General features: G+C 36.1%; 1 pseudogene; it reads right to left on the reverse strand.

The window, feature by feature from the left end:
* Positions 1-4,139: 4,139 nt before the first annotated feature.
* Positions 4,140-12,916, reverse strand: LOC107435666 (protein P21-like; annotated as a pseudogene).
* Between the last annotated feature and the right edge of the window lie 12,580 nt (positions 12,917-25,496).

A 25,496-nucleotide genomic window follows, 5' to 3' on the forward strand; every position in this document is an offset into this window, starting at 1 on the left:
CCAGCTTGGTCATTCTGCAAAGTTTTGCCCTCAACTGAAGCAACAATGGACTCCCATGCATCAACAAGGTTTGCTTCCCACTCCAAAATTTGGTCCGAGGCCTCATGCTTTTTATTCAGCACCACCAGCTTCTCCGTCTCCCTCTCCAATTTCTTCTCAGTCATCTTGGTTGCTCGATTCTGGCGCTTCACATCATGTCACCAATGATCTACATAACCTGTCTTCTCACTCTGATTATGATGGTACTGACGAGATCATGGTTGGTAATGGTAATGGTTTAAAAATAACTCATGTTGGCTCCACTTATATTCCTGCTTCTAATCATTCCTTTCTTTTAAATGGTGTGCTATGTGTTCCAAACATGACACGGAACTTAATTTCTGTTTCAAAATTTTGCCAACAACATAATGCCAAAATAGAGTTCTCACCACATGATTTTGTTGTGAAGGATATCTCAACGGGGGTGACTCTACTTCAAGGACCAAATAATGGAGGGATATATGAGTGGCACTCTTCCATAGCACCTATTGCTTTGCAGCCTGTTTCATTCTCCAGTGTCAAGACTTCTAGTCAGAATTGGCATAGTCGTTTAGGACATCCTTCAAATAAAATTTTAAGTCATTTAATTTCTACTTTTTCATTACCAGTGTCCTCTGTCAACTCTTTTAATTGTAATCCTTGCAAATGCAATAAAGCTCATAAACTTCCCTTTCATGTTTCTTCTATGACTAGCTCCCAACCTTTACAACTAATCTACTCAGATGTTTGGGGTCCTGCACCCATACTGTCTATTGATGGGTACAAATATTATGTGATATTTGTTGACCATTACACTAAGTATGTCTGGTGGTTTCCAATGCAGCAAAAATCTGATGTTTCCTCTATTTTTCTCAAATTCAAAGCTAATGTTGAAAAATTTTTTCAAAAACAAATCATCTCTTTTTACTCTGATAATGGAGGTGAATTCATTAAACTTAAATCCTATTTTGAGAAATTTGGGATAACTCATTTTTTAGCACCTCCTTATACCCCAGAACATAATGGGTATGCAGAAAGATGTCATAGACATATTAGGGAGACTGGTTTAGCTTTACTATCTCAGGCAGGTTTGCCATTAAAATTTTGGACCTATAGTTTCCAAACAGCTGTCTATCTAATAAATAGATTGCCAACTCCAACTCTCAGTTTTCATTCTCCTTATGAAATTCTTTTTCGAAAATTGCCAAATTATCATCATTTGAAAATTTTTGGCTGTCTTTGTTATCCTTGGCTTAAACCTTATTCTAATCATAAATTAGAGCCTAAGTCTACACCATGTTTGTTTCTGGGATATCAAAAAAATCAAAGTGCCTATAAATGTTATGATTTTTCAAATGATAAATTTTTTATCTCTCGTCATGTTACCTTTGTGGAGTCTAACTTTCCATATAAACAATTTCCTTCTTCTCACCCGGTCACTATTGATGAGTCCTTGTCACCATGGAATACTTCTCCTCCCATCACGTGTTCCCCTCACAAAACAATTCCTTTTTCTTCCAATAGTTTCAACTCACCTAACCCACCTACCTCACCTACCCACCTACCCCATCACATGTCTTCCAATCCTATTCACACTTCTACTCCTAATTCAACACCATCACGTGAAATATCTCAAACTTCTCCTCCATCTAGTCACCCAACTCATCACATGTCTTCCACTCCTATTCACATTCCTACTCTTACTCCAATACTGTCACGTGAAATATCTCAAAATTCTTCTCTTCCTCATCCATATCCTGACAGCCCTCATATATCTGCTCCTTCTAATTTGCAGGAAGCAACGGTTCCCCCTCTTGATATCTCCTCCACATCACCTTCTTTTCAATGTGAGAACTCGCCACGGCCGGTCCAACAGTTGACAAATAGAACACATACTATGCGCACCAGATCCATGAATAACATCTTTAAGCCAAAATCATTTACCAACTTCTTTGCTGCCACTGCTAGTGATCATGAAACAGAACCACGATCGGTCGCTCAAGCTTTGAAGAGTGCCGAATGGACAAAGGCAATGTCCTCTGAATTTGATGCTTTAATTCAGAATGGTACTTGGGAGTTAGTACCCTCTCATCCGAAATATAATCTTGTTGGTAGCAAATGGGTGTTTCGAATTAAACGCAATCCTGATGGTTCAATAAATCGATACAAGGCTCGTTTGGTCGCGAAAGGGTACAATCAGAGACCGGGTATTGATTACTCTGAAACATTTAGCCCGGTCATTAAGCCAGCAACAATACGTCTGATCTTGTCCATTGCTTTGTCTAGAAATTGGTGTCTTCGACAGTTGGACATTAACAATGCTTTTCTTCACGGTCAGTTGAATGAAGAGGTCTATATGTCTCAACCTCAAGGCTTCATTGATCACAGTAAGCCATCTCATGTTTGCAAGTTGAAGAAAGCAATTTATGGCTTAAAACAGGCACCTCGGGCATGGTATATGGAGCTGAAATCGTTTCTTCTCTCCTATGGGTTTGTAAACTCTCTTTCAGACACCTCATTGTTCATCTTTAATAGTTCGGGTACGATAATTTATTTATTGATATATGTTGATGATATTATTTTAACGGGTAATAATGATCCTGCTCTCTCGGATTTCGTTCAAGCTCTATCAAATAAATTCTCTCTTAAGGACCTTGGCCCGTTGAATTATTTTTTGGGTGTTGAAGTTCATTCAACTCATTCTGGTCTCCTTCTCACTCAAACCAAATATATTGAAGATATACTTGAGTATACAGGTATGACTGAAGCTAAGGTTGTCACCACTCCAATGGCCTCCTCCACTAATCTTATGCTACAAGATGGCACAAACTTGACCAATGCTACCATGTATCGTCAAGTGGTCGGTCGTTTGCAGTATCTCTCTTTAACTAGACCCGATATTTCTTATTCTGTCAACAAGCTGTCTCAATTTATGCACAAGCCAACTGAGACTCATTGGGCAGCAGTTAAAAGGGTTCTTCGCTACCTTAAAGGTACAAGCAGTTATGGTCTTTTTCTTCGGCGTGGTTCTTCTCTTTCTCTTCATGCCTACAGTGATGCTGATTGGGCGGGTAACAAAGATGACAGTACCTCCACATCTGCTTTTGTTTTATTTCTTGGCTCTAATCCTATTTCTTGGATGTCTAAGAAACAAAGAACCGTGTCTCGATCTTCAACAGAAGCGGAGTATCGTTCTGTAGCAGCAACAACGTCTGAGTTATGCTGGCTTCGTTCCTTACTACATGAACTTCAAGTTTCTCTTCCAAGTATTCCCGTTATCTATTGTGATAATGTTGGTGCTACGTATATTTGTGTCAATCCTGTTCTTCATTCCAAGATGAAGCATGTCAAGGTAGATTTTCATTTTGTTCGTGAAAAAGTTACGAATGGTGAATTGCGAGTATGCCATGTGTCTAGCAAAGAACAGCTAGCTGATGCCCTCACAAAGCCGCTGTCCACGCAACGACTTCAATTTCTTAGACCCAAGCTTAGTGTTCTTTCCAATACCACCAGCTTGAGGGGGCATAATAGAGATAAACCAACCTCTGTTTCATAACTCTATCTACTTGCTTGTTTGTATTTTAAATATTACACGTGTATATAGATTTAGTTACTAGTTGCTTATCTTTAACAAATTATCTTGTACTGTAACGTGTATTTAAAGACTCCTTCTCATGAATGGAAAATAGCTTTCCACTGTTATTGCTTTTCTTCACAATATTCATTTCTGCTTTCTTTCACAGCTAAACTATATCGCTAGGTTGTTGGAAGTCTCCAAAATGTAACTTTCACACGGCCAGACATTGCCTTCACTATGAATAAATTGTCATAGTTCATGTATTGTCCAACTGACCTTCATTGGGTAGCTGTGAAATGACTTCTTTGATATCTCAAAGGTACTCTCTCATATGGTTTATTCCTCTGTCAAAATTCTCCACTGGACTTACATGCATTCTCAGATGCTGATTGAGCCAGAAACAAGTACATCAACCACTGGCTACATTGTCTATCTCGGTCCAAACCCCATCTCCTAGTCTTCTTGGAAACAAAATTCCATTTCTTGGTCCTCCACTTAAGCAGAGTATAAAGCTATTGCTCATACAACATCTAAAGCTTGTTGGTTAAAGAGCCTTCTTCATGAAATGAATGTGCCATGTGTCTCCTCCATAGTCATCTACTGTGACAATCTTGGCACCACCTATGTCTGTGCCAATCCCAAACTTCATTCCAAGATAAAACATGTTCGCATTGATTTTCACTTTATTAGAGAGAAGGTAGCAGACGGTTCTATTAGAGTATCCCATATCTCTACAAATGATCAATTTGCATATGTTCTAACTAAGACATTTGGGAGGTAGCAATATTAGAATTTTCAAACCAAGATTTGTGTCTTAGACATAACCCAAATCTTACAGGGGCATGATAAGATAACTTAGTTCTGTTATACCTCTATATCACATGTGATTGTATATATTACCTACTGTATGTATATTCGATTGTTTTAGGTTGTCATTATCTGTTTATTAAGACAATTATGTATCTTGTATATATGTTCTCAACTTTTATATCAATAATATAATAATCAGCTTTCTAAAATTACAACATTCTCTATAGTTCACGTTCACTTTGTTCATCTCTATTTTGCTCACATACTATCAGAGAATACTCTTCATCTTTGTGTTACTCACATTTGGGATATCGAATCGGCTGCATAGGTTAAGCCAAACGTGAGAGTCATAAAAAGGAAGGAAAAAGAGTAAGGGTTTTGAAGAAGCTCATTTTTTTGTGCAGGGCTCTGAGGATGTTTGTTTGTGAGGAAAATGAGAAGAGGATGATGGGGTTTATATAGAGATGGAAGAAAGGTTTGATTGGATGTTTTATCTTCCATTGAAAACATTTGGAAGTTTATGTTTTAAGGTCAAAGAATTTTATTATATTATATTATATTATATTTTATTTTATTGCTAGCTTTAGCAGTGAAAGACAAGTCAAAAAATGAAGCTGTATAGAATTTAAGCTTAGCCTCATGGCGTTGCTCATCCATATCAACCTTGGAGTTTAGCATATTTGGAATTTTTTTATTTATTCTTTTATTCTTTTTTTTTTTTTTGGGGGGGAGAAAAAGGACGTAGGTTACGTTGCTTTCCAATTGTTGACGTGATTTGGAAGATAGGGAAAAAAAATTAAAAAAATAGCAATAATGGATTAGAACGATAATGTTAAGATTAAATTGGCACCAACACCTGTAAAATTATAGCACAGAATTGGCTCCCAAAAAAATGTGTATAATCCGGAAAAGTTTCCCGAGAGTGTTAGAAACTGAAATATCGTGTCCAAATTGCACTACGCCTTCGACCCGTGGCATCTCATTCTCTTAGCCTTGAGACAATAACCACATTTGATTACGATCTTAAATTATTCATGTTTTCAACAAATTGTCATTTCTCACCGATGGTTATATCTACCAACCAAATATCAATAGGACCAATCAGATATTTGGTAATCTAATTGGTTGTCTAAAATTTTTTTTTCATATTAGAAACAAAACATAACTAATTGTATGAATAGTACTTGTCATCGTACTAATAGATCCAGTCTAATAATAAACATGCCAAATTCAATGATGAATAAACTAATATTGTAGTCTCCAATACATAATATAAACGTTAAATATTCAGACCATGTTGGGAAAAAAATTTCGGTGAAATAGAAGTAGGGGAAAAAAAGAGAAGAAAAAGACCAAGATTTGTGGCAGATATGGGTTGTAGGTCAATCATGGCTAATGCCATTTGTTGGGATATTTAATCTTTTTAATTATTTATTTATATTAAATCATTCATAGTTTGCTCAATTTAGTTGTTTGTTAATATTAGATAATAGTAATTAAAATTTATTAGGCATAACATAACTATAAATTAAAAAAAAAAACTAATATATTTTCAAATTGTGTTTCTTTTAATATTTATTTTGTTTTTCTTTATAGGTTTATACGTAATTGAAATGTCTAACTATTACTAACTAACATTAATAAACAATTAAAGTAAATAAACTATATTCAATTTAATAGAAAAAATGTGGAAAATATGAAGTTATTCTATAATTAAATTTATTTGTTAAAAATTAAAATAAACTATAAAATGACAGTTTTGACAAAATAATATTTAAATTTGTTTTATCTGCATATGTTATTTAAAGGGAAAACTCTACAAATCTCATTGAATTTTTTACCTTAATATTTTATATTGAGGTATTGCTGTCATTATAAAAAAAATAATAATAATAACAATAATAAAATAAATCTTGCTAACCATCAAATTTCAAAATTTGACCATATAAATCAGAGTTTGAGAAAAAAATTTGAAAATATTAAGGAAGCATTTGCAATTTTCTTTAAAAATAGAGGGTGTATATTAAAAAAAGTAATTAAAAAAATAAAAAATAAAAAACCGAAAAACTAGAAAAAGCGTTTGTATAATTTACTCGATTTTTCCTTTAAAATGGGGATATGAACACCAAGTCTTAAATCCCAATCTTGGAGGTTATTTCAAGTGACATTGTCCAATTTAATTTGATCTATAATATTTTTTTATTATTATTATTATTATTATTATTTAATCTGGTATGCATGAAAATTCAACAACAAGGAGAATCTACATCAGTGCATTGTAATTTAAACCACCATTTTTTGGTATAATAGTCTTACTTTGAAAGCCTCTATTTCCATATAAATATATATATATATATATATATTGCACTAAATATTTAATTCTATCAAATTCAAGACGAAATTAGTTAAACAAGTCTGACTTAGATGGTATCCCTCACGCCAATATCATTCAAGTTGTAGACTTGGCATGCCCATTTTGCCTTTAGATTAAGAATTTTTTCGATGATAAATAAAAAATTATCTTATGAAATTGTACGTCTCATGCCTGTGCTTTTCCTCTTTTTTTTTTTTTTTTCAATGTAAAAAAAAAAAAATTACTCATAGTTTCATAAAGATAATATGATTATTTTATTAGAACTATCTACTTATTATTACAGCGTCTCAAGTAGCATAAAAGGTTGCGGAAAAAAAAGAAAAGAAAGAATCATAATAGGCCAGGGCACACCCGCTACGTGTGCGCCAAAATCCCCAAACTTCCATTATTACTAAACTATATAACTATATATATATATATATATGCGTTTTTATGACTGCTTCGGGGCAAAACACAACCCTATAGTTAGCCCCTTGAGGGCACGTAAATATGCGTGTTTGATCATCCTTAGGAAAGTATAAGTATCCTTGCACCTATCCTTGAAAAACTTGGACAAGTTGGTCTGTCCGCATCTAATAAGGAAATTATTTTAAATATTTCAGCAAACAAGGCAACTATTGCAGACAAGGAACGTGATCAAACACACAAGGAAAGCATTAATGGTCCAGTCAAAATAAGGACAGCACGAGGGGACAAGACTATATTAGGAAGCCAACATCATATCAGACCTATAAGACCTAAATAGCTATTATTCAGTCAACTTTCAATATTAAAAATTATTTATTTCCTTTTCTTTATTTACTTTTCTTTCCATATTACATTGTAAACGTTAGTCTTTCAATTCTTGTATAAAAGGATGCTTTGGCATGCATGAATAATAAGACAAAACAAAAGATTCAATTGTATTCAAAACCTCTTTATGGTATCAGAGCTTCCATACTTGCCATACCTGCAAGCTAAGCAAAGCATGTCTTCCTCCTCTGTTTCTATCCGCAAAGAACCGACTCTCACCCAATCTTTCCATCATTGTTCAAGTTTGATATCAATCAAACTGTCCATGACTAATTTCCTCCTTTGGCGATCCCAGATTTTTCCATTGGTCCATAATGATGATCGATAATGATCAATAATGATGATCTTCTCATTACGTGGCTTCGAAGAAATATGACTGAAGAAGTTCTAAATCTAATCGTTGGGGCTTAAACAGCAATACAAATGTAGACTTCACTGAAAGAGCAAATGATGCCTGTCACCAAAGAAAGAGAAGCACAACTGAAGAATATGTTGATGCTTACCAAACAGGGATCAACATCTTTGGAGGACTATGTTCGCAGGTTCAAAAATATATGTGAGAACCTTGCAGCCATTGGACACCCGGTGTTGTTCCAATTGGCTCGTGGCTTAGGAACAACCTATCAAGACTTCTGTCTTGCTATGTTAACCAAGCCTCCTTATCCTACTTTTAGTGAATTCGTTCTAGCACTCCAAAATCATGAACAATCGTTATTATTGCAAAAAGAAGAAGAAAAGATCTACATTGATCATGCACAAGCTTTCTTTGGACAACGAGGACGAGGGAGAAATAACAGGGGAGGACGTAATAGCTTCAATTTATGTGGAAGAGGTTTTACACCTGCTGTTGACAAAGGAAACAACTTATCTCTGCATCAATCTCCATGATGAGTAACAAGCTTCAACTCGCAGGAAAAAGGCCATCGGTCTCCACAACAAGAACATAACAAAGTACAGTGTCAAATTTGCTCAAAATATAACCATACTGCTCTAGAATGTTGAAACAGGTTTGATCATTCATATCAACTTGAAAACACTCCACAAGCTCTTGCTGCTCTCTCTCTCTCTCAATGAATCTCCTAATGATACTTTCTACGTGGACTCTGGTGCAACCACTTATATGACACATGATGCTGGTAAGATCTCAAACCCACGACTTTATAAAGGATCTGATGTTATATATGTTGGTAATGGAGAAGGATTATCAATTTCACACATTGGAGATACTTATTTATCAACAAAGCATGGTAAAGTTAAATTAAAGGATATTCTAGTTGTTCCAAACCTTAAGAAAAATTTGTTGTCTATAGGAAAATTAACCTCTGATAATATGTTTACTTTCGAATTTACATCCTCTGATTTTATCATTAAGGATCAAAACAACTAGATAATCGCACGGGGACTTAAAAAAGGACAACTGAGGAATCATTACATGAAGCACTTTCAGGAATAAAAGGTGGAGTTTCTTCTACCATTTGGCATCAACGGTTGGGGCATCCCAATCTTAAAATTTTAAACACACTCAAGGCAAGGAAAAACATTGATATTACTCATTGGATTTCCAAACCTTCTGTATGTGGTAGTTGCTAGATTGGTAAAAGTTGTAAACTACCATTTGAATTATCTAATAAAGCTTCAAAATTTCCTCTTGATAAAATTCATTGTGATCTTTGGGGACCGGCTCCAATTTCTTCTTATAAAATTTTCATTATTATGCTTTATTTATTGATGATTTTTCATGATATTCATGGTTGTATCCCTTGAAAAAGAAATCTGAATTTTTTAGTTGCTTTATTCAGTTTGATCGGAAAATCAAACTCTTTCAATGTGATGGTGGTGGTGAGTTTAATTCCAATTTATTTATCTCACATCTGCATGCTTGTGGAATCAAACAACAAATGTCTTGTCTAGGCACTCCTGAATAGAATGGTGTAGTCGAAAGGAAACATTGTCACATCGTTGAGACAGACAGGTTTTACTGTGCTATTTCATGCTAATCTCTCTTTAAAATATTGGGTTGATGGTTTTTCTACTCCAGTTTTTCCTATCAACAAGTTGCTTTCCTCATCAATAGGAATTGATACACCATATTTCAAACTTTTTCGAACTCATCCCGATTACAAAAGCTTACGGGTGTTTGGATGCAGGTGTTTTCCATCTCTTAGACATCAAAATCATAATAAATTTCAAAAGAAAACATTTCCATGTGTGTTTATCGGATATAGTCCTAACCACAAAGGATATAGATGTCTTCATCCTCCTACTAACAGAGTATATATATCTCATCATGTTATCTTCGATGAAGAGTTCCTTCCATATGTCTCTTAAAAATCTTCAAGTGATCATCATAACTTAGAACTCATGGAATTTCCAGATATTTGTGATTGGACAGGATCTCATTCCATACATTCTTCCAACTCTCCAAATAAGTCTGTATCTCCTACTACTACTATGCTATCTGTTTTTTTATTGTTGCACTAATAACTCATGCACAAACATCTTATCTTCTGAAAATATCACTCAAACAGATCCATCACCTTCTAATACTCTTAGTGCAGGAATTTCTTCCTTACCAAATACACCTTATGTAGACACTCAACCAGTTGACAGTTCTATTCTTGAGACAGCAACTATATCTCTTGCAGATAATTTTGAATCATTTACTGCATCTCCTCACACCGCTTCTTCATTGTCCTCCAACATAGAAACTGATTCGTCCAATGTTTCATATAAGGTACGTAATGTTGTTCCTCACACCAATAATGATTTAACTAACCAATTATTTGTTCGTATTCCAGTTGAATAGTAGCCATAACCAGCAACGAACACTCATCCAATGGTGACTCGTCATAAGCTGCATCGTGATCCTTCTCTTGCCTCACACATGCTTCTTATGACCCACTCTTCTCCAACTAAACCGAAAACTTTAAAAACTGCCCTTAAGGATTCCCGTGGGTAAATTCCATGACAGATCAACTTAGTGCTTTATATAAAATCACACTTGGACTTTAGTTCCACACCCATCTAATATCAATGTGATTGGCTCTAATTGAGTGTATAGGCTAAAATACAAAGATGATGGTTCCCTTAATCGTTTTAAAGCTCGTTTATAGCTAAAGGGTTCACTCAAATTCCTGGACAAGATTTCTCTGATACTTTCAGTCCCGTAGTTAAGCCTACTACTATCAGACTACTTCTCACTCTATCTCTATCACAAGGTTGGCATCTTAATCAACTTGACGTAAAAAATGCCTTCCTACATGACACTCTCAAAGAAACCGTTTACATAGAGCAACCACCAAGATTCGTAGATGTTCAATATCCTGATCATGTTTGTCTTTTGCATAAATCCATCTATGGCCTCAAACAAGCTCCTCGTGCCTGGTATAATCGTCTTTCCCAATTTCTTTTATATCTTGGTTTTCTATGTAGTAAGTCTAATCCTTCCTTATTTGTGTATCGTTCCAATTCCATTATTAGTATTCTTCTCATATATGTTGATAATATTATAATTGCTGGCAATACTAACAATTTTACTCAGCAGCTCAAACAGCAACTTAATTATGAATTTGCTATTAAGGATCTCGCGGAACTACGGTATTTCCTTGGTATCCCGGTTCAATATTTTCCAAGTGGTGCTTTTTTTTTTCTCAAAAAACAATACATCAAAGATCTTCTTCAACGTGCAGGCATGAGCACTTGCTCTGCCATTGCAATGCCAACCACCATCAAATCAAAATTTTGACCCACCGATGAAGGCCTAATTGATGTCTCTACTTACAGAAGTCCTGTCGGGGCTGTCTAATACCTTACTTTTACCAGACCCGACATCACCTTTGCAGTAAATCAAGTCTGTCAGCATTTCAATAATCTGACACCACTCCATATGCGTGCTGTCAAGCGTATTCTGTGATACTTACAGGACACTTATGAATATGGCTTGCGATATCTCTCACACAGTCCTATTAATTTATATGGCTTTAGTGATGCCGACTGGGCAGGCTGCCAAACTACCAGATGGAGTACAATCAGTTTCTGTATCTATCTTGGTGCAAACTGCATATCCTGGAGCTCAAAGAAACAACCCACTATGTCTAGGTCCAATGCTGAAGCTGAATACAGGTCCATGGCCTCCACTGCTGCTAAGCTTACTTGGGTTTCCTTCCTTTTACATGATATGGGCATTCCTTTACATCAACCACCTCAGCTCATTTGTGATAACATAAGTGCCCTTCATATGACAGTCAATCCTATGTTCCATGTTCGTACCAAACACATTGCTATTGACTATCATTTTTTCAGGGAGAAAGTAGCACTTAGCTCTCTCATCACATGTTATATTCCCTCCACTCTTCAACCTGTTGATCTCTTCACCAAAGCTCTGCCTCGTTTTAGCTTTGGACAATTTCGATTCAAGCTAGGAGCCCACTTTGTTCCCCTTTCTAGCTTGAGGGGGCATAATAAGGAAATTATTTCAAATATTTCAGCAAACAAGGCAACTATTGCAGATAAGGAATGTGATCAAACACACAAGGAAAGCATTAATGGGCCAGTCAAAATAAGGACAGCACGAGGGGACAAGACTATATTAGGAAGCCAACATCATATCAGACCTATAAGGCCTAAATAGCTATTATTCAGTCAACTTTCAATATTAAAAATTATTTATTTCCTTTTCCTTATTTACTCTTCTTTTCTTATTACATTGTAAGCGTTAGTATTTCAATTCTTGTATAAAAGGATGCTTTGGCATGCATGAATAATAAGACAAAACAAAATATTCAATTGTATTGAAAACCTCTTTAGCACCTACTGGAACTGCAGCAATATTTGTCTGTTTTAAAGACGATGCAAGGGTTATGACATCCACCCGGGGTCTTCAACTATTTCGGACACTGTCCAATGATATCAGCTATACATTTGATACCACTACTGCATCCATTTGATGTGGGACTAAACTCCATCGGAACGTTGAATCGATTGATAAAAGAGATATTGAAGACATCTTGTTTAACGGACATGCATTCAGCGACAGTGTTAGGAGGTTGGCCAAAGGATTTGCATTCAATAACACCTCCACAGTCACCCATCTCACATGTGCCCCCATCGGAGTTGTCGAAATTGCACTTGGTTCAAGCTCATATATGAGCCTCTTCCATTCCAGGGTTGACGTTTAGAGCCCATGTCTCTCCTCGGTTGAGTTTCCAGCCACTGTCGATGGGCATTGCCGCTGCCCATACATTGTAAGGACAGTTGTTTCTGATGTCGATTTTGGCTGCATAGGTTGAGCCAAAAGTGATGATAAAAAGTGAGAAGAAAACAGGAAGGGTTTTGAAGGAGCTCATTTTTTTTTCTTCTTCATTTGTGTGTGTGTGTGTGTGTGTGTGTAATGAAAACGTGAAGAGGATGATGAGGTTTACATAGCGATGTTTTAGAGTTAGAGAGATTTGTTTTGGTGGCTTTAGTAAAAGACAAGTCAAAAGATGTAGCTGTAGAGTTTAAGCTAGCCATCTGGCCTTGCCCATCAATAACCAACCTTGGAATTTAGCAAATTTGGATTATTATTTTTTTTGGGGTTCTTTTTTGGTCATTGTTTTTTGTGGTTTTTCAACTAGATTTACTAGGTAGAAGAAATGAAAGAAAAGAGAAAGAAGAAAAAGGTGTATGCTACGTTGCCTTCCAATTGTTGAAAGGATATTTGGAAATAGTAAAAAGATCGAAGCAGCAGCAAACAAAATTGGATAGCAAAAAATGGATTATACCAGAGCCTGTAGTTCCAAAGCTTATAACAAAATCGAAAAACAAGCTCGTACAGTTTGGTGATTAGATCTATGTTTTGATGCTAAGTTCAAGTTTGGCCCTAAGATATTATAATCGATAACTTTGAGAAATTGTTGTATTTTTTTTTTTTTTAAATTTAGTTTGATACTATATTATTTTGTTTCTTGGATTCCAAATTGTTTATGAGACTGATTTTATTGGATTTGGAATGTTTGCATTGGGCGGTGAGAAATTTCTAAGGTAAGTGATCAAATTCTTATAAATGTTGTGGCTGCTTTTGTTTTAAAAAGGGATATAGTTTTATTTATTTATTTGGGCTAGTTTTGAGAAATTAAGGAGTATTATTTGTATAATTTTTATTTTAAAATATTTTGATGACTTTAATTGATTATCTTTCTATATATATTTATATACATGATATTTAAATGTGAGTAGTTTATTTTTCTTATATGGGATTATAAAATGTTTTTATTATTAATCTTTGGATTTATTATGATATATATATATATAAATATAAAAATTGTCGGATTATATTTGTTATTTTGTAAGGTTATTTATTTATGTTTCATTATATTTATTTTCATATCTATTTAAATGTTAATTTATATTTTGAGAAAAATGGTTTCTGGCGATAATTTTTTACAGAGATATTCTTACCAATATATATATATATATTTCAAATCAGATTGAGGGTTGAATCATTAGTTTATAAGTATATTCTCAATAATTTTACCATTAGATCAATATATAAATACTTACCAATTTATATTAATTTGCCTGATATTTAAGCAAACTGATCTCCTTTGTAAACCTTGTTTTTATGTTCCTATAGCCAGATTTAGCAACCCCTGGAATTCATATTCTAGCAGCATGGCCTCCAATTACTCTGGTGGCTTCAATTATTAAAGGATTGGATTAGAATTTTTTTTGCAGAGATATTCTTACCAATATATTTCAAATCAAGTTGAGGTTTGAATCATGAATTTATAAGTATATTCTCAATGATTTTACCATTAGATCAATATATAATACTTACCAATGTATATTAATTTGCCTGATATTTAAGCAAACTAATCTCCTTTGTAAACCTTGTTTTCATGTTCCTATAGCCAGATTTAGGTGCCCCTGATATTCATATTCTAGCAGCATGGCCTCCAGTTACTCCGGTGGTTTCAATTATTAAAGGATTGGAATATAATTTTTTGCAAAGATATTCTTACCAATATATATATATATATTTCAAATCAGGTTGAGGTTTGAATCATGTATTTATAAGTATATTCTCAATAATTTTACCATTAGATCAATATATAAATACTTACCAATGTATATTAATTTGCCTGATATTTAAGCAAACTAATCTCCTTTGTAAACCTTGTTTTTATGTTCCTATAGCTAGATTTAGCCGCCCCTGGAATTCATATTCTAGTAGCATGGCCTCCAATTACTCCCGTGGTTTCAATTATTAACGGATTGGAATATAATATAATGTTAGGAACATCAATGGCTTCCCACATGCTACCATTACGGCTGCATATGTCAGGACCCGTCCAAGATCCCTCACCAGAATCCTAGACAAGCCCTGATCCCAGGGAAATCCTACCGGATCTTCCAATGGAAAATCCGACAGAACCTCCCCTACGGGTTGGACTTACCACAAATTTCCTGCACTGAAAACACACTTCTATATACATCCTCTTATTCCTCCCACATTACTACAATATAATTCCACAAATTTGCAATACTCCAAATGAATAACAGTAAATCAGTGCATAATTAATAACTACATGTCCAATATAATATACAGAGCATTATACAAATAAATGTGGAATTAATACAATGTCAGATCAAGAAGTAATACAAGACGGAGAGGAAAAAGGGAAAAAATGCTTCTTGAACTTTCGGCAATGAACTAAGATGTCGGGCTCGTCCCAGACGATCAATGTCTCCCAAACCTTGTACCTAGGGGAACGGAATTTAAAAATATGAGATGCTAATTATCTCAGCGAGTGATTCTATCTACTACACAAATATAATAGTAACGACAATCACATGAGCATAATTCTAGATACCAAATTAACACAAAATAAATATAATTAATCACCCCAAAATAGTTTTAAAGGTGGGTCACTCACTTGGAGCACGCAATTAACCTAAGATCCTCCATGGGATCAATTCCACGACGCACACGTGCTCCTAGAATAACAATTCACACACAGTCAAATAAAATAATATTTTATTCGGGTAAATAATACCCGGTACCCGGGGGGACTAACACAAACGTTAACCAAAATTGATGAATAATATACCGAATTGAAGCTTGAGTGACGAGGATTACGAATCCGGTCTTACTTCCCGGAGATCGGACCCGAGGTGGCCGGAATCTCGCGAGAAAGCTTTCAGGCTTTAGAGCCTCGATTCTCCCAAACTGTCGCAAATTGGAGGAAAAGGACACCGAATCTGGGTTCAGGGGGTCGGAATTAGTGGTGAGGGACCAGCGGTGCAACTGGGTACTCGCCGGAACTGGATTTTCCGACGAGCCACCGAATCCCACCGGAAACCGTCACCATCGGTGGCGCGTCCGGTGGCTGGTGGCCGAGATTTTTGGGGATGAGGCAAACGGAGGCCGGACGGTGAAGAGATCTGGATTTGAAGATTTTCGGCCCCTCGCCGGAAAATACTCCGATCCAGGCGCGTTGGAGGTCGGTAGCCGTGAAATTTGGTGGGCTGGCCGGAAATGAGGAGGTGGTAAGGGGTGGCTGGCGCGTGTAACCAGAAAATGGCCGGAAATGGGTCAAATGGCGGTGACCGATGGTGGAGGGGAAAAATGGCCGTCGTCGGAAAACGCTCCGATCCCGGTGCGTTACCGGTCGGTTGGCCGTGAGATTTGGGTGGCCGGTCGAAATTGAGGAGGTGGAGGCAGTGGGGTGGTGCATGTGGCCCTCTGGTGGCAGGATGATGGCCAACCGGTGGTGGCCGGTAGTTGTCTCTTTCTTTTTCTCTCTCCTCCTTCTCTCTCCTCTCTCCCCCTTTCTCTCTTCTCTCCTATAAAAACCACGTGGGTGCCACTGTGCACTCACAGGAACGGCTGAGATAACGACATGTGGTGTTTCACTGTTCACCGATTCAAAAATATTAAAATATTATGGTATTTGGAAAATTTCGCATGTCCATAACTTTCAAACCACATGTCCAAATCGAACGTGCCGCTAGTCTACGGACTCGTATCAATGAGTACTTCACAACCATGCATGAGTCAAAACTCAACTTTGCATGAATAAAAAGTCAACTCCGGCACCCCTTGGACAATTTGGACCTCAACTTGTTTTGCTCATAACTTTCAAACCGTAACTCCGTTTTCAACGTGCTACCAGTCTACGGACTCGTGACGACGCGTACTTTGTAACGGTACCTCGGTCAACCTAGAATTTCATCCGAGTCAAAAAGTCAACTTTTGACCCCTTCGGTCAACGGTCAACCTCAGTTAAATTTGAGAAATTTCCGGTGTACTTCGGGACGGGGTGTTACAATCTTCCCCCCTTACAAAAATTTCGTGCTCGAAATTTCATACGTCACTAAAACGCGTAAGAATATTGGTTGCAGATTTAAGCCTCGAGCTTCCACGTCGCTTTCTCGGCTAGATTAATTCACCACGAGATTTTTGACTTGAGAAAAAGTCTTATTGACCAATACGCATTCTTCATGACTTAAAATCTGCACTAGTCGCTCCTTACATGATGGGTCTTTAATGTCTGTTTGTAGCAACAATATGTGAATTATGCTGCATACCCATGTCTGCTTTCCCGAAAATACTAACTTGCGTACCACAAGACCAATTCTTCCAACAACCTCATAGAAACTAAGGTAATGAGAACTTAACTTTCTTTGTCAGCCAAAGCATACAACTCTCTTCTACAGAGATAATTTCAAAAAAACTCAATCTCGGACTTCGAATTCAAGATCTTTTCCATGCACATCGGCTTAACTCATTTGTCGATTCCTGAGCTGTCTTCAAACTCTCTTGGATGACCTTCACCTTATTCATTGTCATCCGTAGGTGTTTGCATCCAATTCACGTTGGTCATCATGTGGTGCTTCTCCTTACCCACTTCACTTCAACACTGTGGAGTTCGGCATTGTCTCTTATATAGAGCTTCGTACAAAGACATTTCAATACGAGCTTGGTAGCGAATATTACAATGGACCTTATTAACAACAATTGCTTATTCCCACTTCATTCGGTATTACATCATGCACGGTCTCAGCATAACTTCCAAAGTATAAATTCTGCACTTCGCTTGTCCAATGACCTGTGGTGGAAGGCGATGCAATAGTTAAGTCTCGCTCCAAGTGTATCTGTTAACCTTCATCATAGTCTTCCAGTAAAGCCCTAATCTCCATTAGACATAATGGCGATTGATGCTCTATGCAGACTCATAATACGCTTTACGAACAGCTTGGCCGACTTGTCTCAGTAAGAACCACTCTTGTACCAGGAAAAAATGCACTAACATTTCTACTTCCCGCTTCCGCTTGTCGGCAGCTTACGTACCTTGATTCCAATTTGGCAACTTCCTTTATCGTGCCGATCCACGAATAATACTTAGTGAGCATTCGATATATCCTTATACCTTTGGGGTGTATCACATACATTGAATCACGTGCTTCCCTTAGGATCTCCTTTTTGAACTCAAGGATATCCTGCTTTCGACTCTCAATTGGCGATACTTAACCCTTAAATCGCTCTTGGAAAAACCATAACATAAAACAAATAATAAAATATATTTTTCAAATATACCACCAACATAAAATATATACAATTCATCAACCCAAATTAAATTTCCAAACTTCTTCAAAAATCAAAATATAATTTATGAAATTTACTAATTAAATCAATGAAATAATAAATAATACGAAAATTATTTTAATTAGTTTAAAATATCTTAACTTGCATAGGCAATTGTTAAAACTCCACATTGGAACAATAATAAAAACATGAATAAATGCATAAAATCATATCTTAAAATCCATAGCATAAAATGAAATATGCACGCTCGTAATGGAGGTACGTACGATACCTTCTAACATGCTACGTGATCCATAATTTCAGCTGTCGCCGGCACTCTGCTACCAATACAAACCAGGGTGGTTGCCTATATTAGCCGTCCGATCCCCTGGACTCGTAGGCAACACGATTATGGGGCTAGCTATACATGGACCACATTGGTTCGCTGCCTCCGTATGGTGCGGTATATGCAGTATAATATCAAACAATATAACATACAAATACATGTACGAACATAAACAAAAAATACTTGAATAAAATACCTTTAATTTCAAATATCACTTTGAAAAGTATTTAATTTTTGATAATCGATCGGAAAAAATATCTTGACACCTTGAGGTTGATCGACACACATTCATACTCGGCAACGGGTATCAATTATGGGTGGTGACCTTGATAAGTCGTTGGTAGCCGATACACACCCTTAGGCAATCATCTTTCTTCCCCATGAACGAAACAGATGTCATTCACGATGATAAGCCTGATCTAGTGAAACCTTTATTCAACAAATCTTGCAGCTAAGCCTTTAAGCTCTTTTAACTTTTATAGAGTCGCACGGTATGGCGGTACTGAAATAGATCGATGTCCAAAGCCAATTCAATAATGATTCGATATCCTTTTTACGGTCGTAATCCAAGTAACTTGTTGGGAAAATGCTTTCGAATTGCTTCCCACTATGAGCAGTTCCAACGCTCACCATCTATTCGGGCATCAACCACATGGGTCAAATACCCTTGACAACCATTCTCCGATAGCTCCTTGGAGATGAGGATAGAAATTAACCACGGTAAAGGCCTCCTAACTCCTCCACAGAGCACCACTTCAGGTAAGCCGAAACATTTTAACTTTACTCCTTTATGCTAGCGGTCCATAAACATAAGAACTACTCAATCCATATCTAGGACCACTTCGAATCCCAAAAAGATTCACAGAATTGGATCTACCCCCATACTTGAGCTTCGATAGAGAAAAGACAATCCTCGACCATTGACTAGGCCATAGGAATTCCCGTTTAGGATAGGTGATCCTAATTGACACCCTCGAAGATTAGAGTTATTCAAACTCAGGCAACGAATTTGCTTCGAGACAAACAGAAAGAACGTTTTAAGACAGGTAAAATGAGAGAATAGACACGGATGGGATGCACAACAATGCACAGTCCCGTAGGAATACTAGAACCTAGAGCTATGATACTAACTGTCAGGACCCGTCCAAGATCCCTCATCGGAACCCTAGATAAGCGCTGATCCCAGGGAAACCCTACCGGACCTTTCAATGGAAAATCCGACAGAACCTCCCCTACGGGTTAGACTTACCACAAATTTCCTGCACTGGAAACACACTTCTATATACATCCCCTTATTCCTCCCACATTACTACAGTATAATTCCACAAATTTGCAGCACTCCAAATGAATAACAGTAAATCAGTGCATAATTAATAACTACATGTCCAGTACAGTATACAGAGCATTATACAAATAAATATGGAATTAACACAATGTCAGATAAAGAAGTAATACAAGACCGAGAGGAAAAAGGGAAGAAATGCTTCTTGGACTTTCGGCAATGAACTGAGATGTCGGGCTCGTCCCGGACAATCAACGTCTCCCAAACCTTGTACCTAGAGGAACGGAATTTAAAAATATGAGATGTCAATCATTTCAGCAAGTGACCCTATCTACTGCACAAATATAATAGTAACGATAATCACAGTACGTTTGATTAATTAAGAATAAATAAATAATAATTCATTGAAAATAATATTTTCTCTCAAAACCCCTCACTATTCACTCTGTTGGAAAGGTTTCCCTTTTAAAATATTTTTGCAAAACCCATTATTCGTATGCCCCAAAATCAAGGAAAACAATTAATTTAATAAATAATAATTAATGATCCAAATATAAATAAAATGTAATAAAATATAATAAATCATTTTAGAACACTTTAGGGTTTGAAATTTCTATCTGAAAATTTATACTTGACGCACCACACTATATACCAGTGATGCCTTCTGATACCCAGCGTCCCGAGCACCGACTGGCGGGGGGGTTAAAAAGATAAACTTGCATACAGTCGCTTCGGTGTCCCGACAGCTCCGCTGCTGAAACCGTCATCCCGGCCACGGAGGGGGGTGGCTAATGCGCATTACATAAAACTTGCTGCCCTCGGTCCAATGGCAACTCACAGGAAACATTATAACTTGCGCGCTCATCCACATATACAGTACAGAACACCAATACTGTATGAGTGCGTCTAAAATAAATAACCAAATTTTATTATATAAAGATACCCAAACTTTTCCAAAATCCACCGTGGGAAATATACCATTTTTCGAACGCAACCTCCCACATTTTGCTTTAATATTTCCAGTACAAATCCACCGATAACCATATACGAATAATTTTTCTTGTATCACAAAGTCCATCAATTAATATTCCACGGGCATAATTATAAAATTTGATGCCACCAATTTAAACCAATATTTTCCTTGAAATATTTAAAAATCAATCATGCCCAAAAATAATCTAAAAATCTAAATACAATTAATTAATGAAAATACCTTGCTCATGTGTAATAAATACAATTAAATCACAATAATAATAATCGGAAATTTCTTAATAACCCAAACTTCCGTTTAGCATCAATGGGTATATATATATATATAAAATAATATTTTTTCCACAATTATATTTAAATTCCACAACATGAGCATAATTCTAGATACCAAATTAATACAAAATAAATATAATTAATCACCCCCAAATAGTTTTAAAGGTGGGTCACTCACCTGGAGCACGCAATTAACCTAAGATCCTCCATGGGATCAATTCCACGACGCACACGTGCTCCTAGAACAACAATTCACACCCAGTCAAATAAAATAATATTTTATTCGGGTAAATAATACCCGGTACCCAGGGGGACTAACACAAACATTAACCAAAATTGACGAATAATATACCGAATTGAAGCGTGAGTGATGAGGATTACGAATCCGGTCTTACTTCTCGGAGATCGGACCCGAGGTGGCCGGAATCTCGCCGGAAAGCTTTCGGGCTTTAGAGCCTCGATTCTCCCAAACTGTTACGAATTGGAGGAAAAGGACCTCAGATCTGGGTTCAGGGGGTCAGAATTAGTGGAGAGGGACCGGCGGTGCAACTGGGTACTCGCCGGAACTGGATTTTTCGGCGAGCCGCTGAATCCCACAGAAAACCGTCACCGTCGATGGCACGTCCGGTGGCTGGTGGCCGAGATTTTTGGGAGTTTTGTAGATCAAGGGGAGAGGGTTCCAACGAGACCAACGGTGAGGCAAATGAAGGCCGGACGGCGAAGAGATATGGGTTTGAAGATTTTCGGCCCTTTGCTGGAAAATACTCCGATCCCAGCGCGTCAGAAGTCCGATAGCTGTGAAATTTGGTGGGCTGGCCGGAAACGAGGAGGTGGTGAGGGGTGGCTGGGGCGTGTGGCCTGAAAATGATCGGAAATGGGTCAAATGGCTGTGGCCGGTGGTGGAGGGGAAAAATGACCGTGGCCGGAAAAAGCTCCGATCCTAGCGCGTTACCAGTCGGTTGGCAGTGAGATTTGGGTGGCCGGTCGGAATTGAGGAGGCAGAGGCAGTGGGGTGGTGCGTGTGGCCCTCCGGTGGCCGGACGATGGCCAACCGGTGGTGGCCGGTGGTTTTCTCTCTCTCTCTCTTTCTCTCTCCTCCTTCTCTCTCCTCTCTCCCCCTCTCTCTCTTCTCTCCCACCTCACCTAAGAAAAACCACGTGGGTGCCACTGTGCACTCACAGGAATGGCTGAGATCGCGACACGTGGTGTTTCACTGTTCATCGATTCAAAAATATTAAAATATTACCGTATTCGGAAAATTTCGCATGTCCATAACTTTCAAACCATATATCCAAATCGGACATGCCGCTAGTTTACGGACTCGTATCGATGAGTACTTCATAACCATGCATGAGTCAAAGGTCAACTTTGCATGAATAAAAAGTCAACTCTGGCACGCCTTGGACAGTTTGGACCTCAACTTGTTTTGCTCATAACTTTCAAACCGTAACTCCGTTTTCAACGTGCTACTAGTCTACGGACTCGTGATAATGCGTACTTTATAACGATACCTCGGTCAACCTAGAATTTCATCCGAGTCAAAAAGTCAACTTTTGACCCTTTCAGTCAACGATCAAAATCAACGGTCAACGGTCAACCTAGGTCAAATTTGAGAAATTTCCGATGTACTTCAGGACGAGGTGTTACATTATATGTCAAATCACTCCACCGTATATGGTCTCCTGCTACTATCATATCCTCCCTTATGACTACTAGTAGGTTGAAACCCTTCGCCGATCTTTGATTTATAAAATAGGCATTGAATTGGATCAGAATATTTTAAGTCTAAATTAACAAATCAGTAATTTAAATTTCATCCAATTTGAGTAGGATAGACTTGAAATAGTCCAAATCCAATTCAGATGATTATTACATATTGTGTTAGCCCCTTGATATATAGTTGAGTTTTTATCTGCCACAAGGTGAAAATGAAGGAGCTACTTTTACATAGAAAATATACTATTACGTGATGACTAACCAAATAAAGTTTTTGTGCGGGGAAGGCTACTCTAGTAACCATATATCGAAAATAACGGGGAATGATAAATTCAAGTGTTCCAAGGTGAATGGTGCACCTGCGACAGACCTAAATTATCCTTCCTTTGCTCTTTCAATCAAACCTTCAGAAATTATCACAAATGTTTTCCATAGGACAGTAGCAAATATAGGGTCAGCGAATTCCACGTATAAGGCTAAATTGGTTGCCGCAAAAGGACTTCATGTAATTGTTAGTCTATATTGCACCATGAAAATGGTGATGCATGTATGAGAGAATGAGGTGAGCTAGCAGTGAAGGAAACTCGAGCAAATAAAAAACATTTGTATGTACAATTTGAGCTCTTGTTTTAGAATTAACTAAGTTATGTGCTGATGTATGATAAAATTAAGGATCTTGAATGGCCGTAGCATATTGGTAAATTTACTGTAGCAGATGCATATTAATATTTTTTGTTTTTTTTTTCAATTTTTTTTTTTTTTTTTTTGTTTTTTACCTAGGGAAATATAATCCTGACACAACATTAGTAGCCATTTCTTATCAAATATATATATCTATAGAGAGAGAGAGAGAGAGAGAGAGAGAGAGAGAGGTTGGGAATGGAAATAATTAGGATTGTAAGCTATAAGACTATGAACATATATATATATATATATATATATATATATATATATATATATATATGTGTGTGTGTATATATATATTTGATAAAAGACTATGAATATATATGGGACGCAATTTCCCCTGCCGTTGCCACTGCCAGTAGTGGTGTGCTTTGACTAATGAAAATTAAGTCCTTTATATAGTTTTAAAACTATGTACTAAGTGATTGTTTTATACTGCTGAAATTCATGTTTGTTCTTCTATCACCCACAAATTATAAGTTGTTTAAATGATAAGTTAGATGTTTATTTTAATGGTAAGAGTGCTCAAGTTGTAAAAAGTATGCCATATTATATTCTTATAATGTAAATATATATATATATATATATATATATCTATATATGTATATAATATGTATACAATCATAATCCAATCAAGTTGGTCGGATGGTCTTACTATTAAGTTCTTTTGTTTCAATAATTGGATTGGTTCAAATGGTGAGATAAAAAATGGTCATTTAGGTTCTTATAGGGTTTTATTTTACCCAAATAAAGTTTTATATGTCCCTAAATCCAAATTTGAATAATAATTGAATTTAAATATTAATCTTTTATGTAATTTAAGGCCAATAATAAAAAATACAATGCTAAAACTATAAATCAATCAAATATAAAACTGATTTTATGTATATATAATTTTTGTACCCAAGAGGGTAAGCAAATGCATAAAAAACCATCGTCCAGTAACTTCGCGGGTCATAGTTGTACTCTATCCAACCCAAATCAGTTTTATATCATCTCATCCATAAGAGTTACGAGGGAAATTTTCAACAACAATATGCAATCCAAATAGATATGGTAATCCAAGTAACTTCCGAACTAATGAATCAAATATGTATAATTTATAATTTTCTTTAATATATAATACAATCATAAATATTGGGAAGGTGTGCATGATCATATATAACTAATTATACACATTTTGTTTGGGGTGTATCTCGATTATCTTAACAATAAAGTAAATATAAAGTAAATGATGAAATCGATCTTGAAGAAAAGCACAGTCATGGCTCGATATACAATTGATCAAGGAAGATTTTATCAAACTACTTTTAAATTCTTTGACTGGATTAATTGATTTTTTCACGACCCGGCCCATCAAACAGGCAAATGGACTTTCAACCCGAATGTCGAAAGATTTGCCGGGTTGGAAAGACGTCAAAGCACCAAGTTTACAAGTCCAACTGGAGAACAATCTCCCAAAAAGTCCCAAGAAACATTTTGAAATGCATCCCAAACAGGAGGATCATCATTACACATTATTTAGGTAAAAAATCTTCCTAAGCTATATGACACTTATCCGTAACCTCTAATACTTAGAGAAAAGCCCTTAAAATATTAAAAACTTACATAGGAAAAGTATGCATTAAGACAAAATTACCCTTACAAAAATCTATAAAAATTTAAAAATTTAAAATTCATTAATTGCCCATTATAAATAAACTCATTTGATTAGTATTTTTATTATTTTTATATTTTTTTGAAGAAAATATTATTTATAATATTTTTTGAAGAAAATATTATTTATAATATTTTATTTATTGAAGGCAATAACTGTCCACAATAAATAATTTCATTTAATTAATAGTATTTATATTTAAATATTTTTTAAAAAATATTATTTTGAAAATTTTATTATTTTATTTTTTAAATTTTTTTTTAAAATGGTTTTTTATAATATTTTTTGAAGGAAATATTGTTTTCTTTTGTATTTTATTTTTGAAGGAGATAATACTTTTATTTTATTTTATTTTTTTGAAGAAAATATTATTTTTGATATTATTTTTTGTAGAAAAATATTATTATTAA

The sequence above is a fragment of the Ziziphus jujuba genome, chromosome 6, assembly GCF_031755915.1.
Source record: "Ziziphus jujuba cultivar Dongzao chromosome 6, ASM3175591v1".
Taxonomy (NCBI): Eukaryota; Viridiplantae; Streptophyta; class Magnoliopsida; order Rosales; family Rhamnaceae; genus Ziziphus; species Ziziphus jujuba.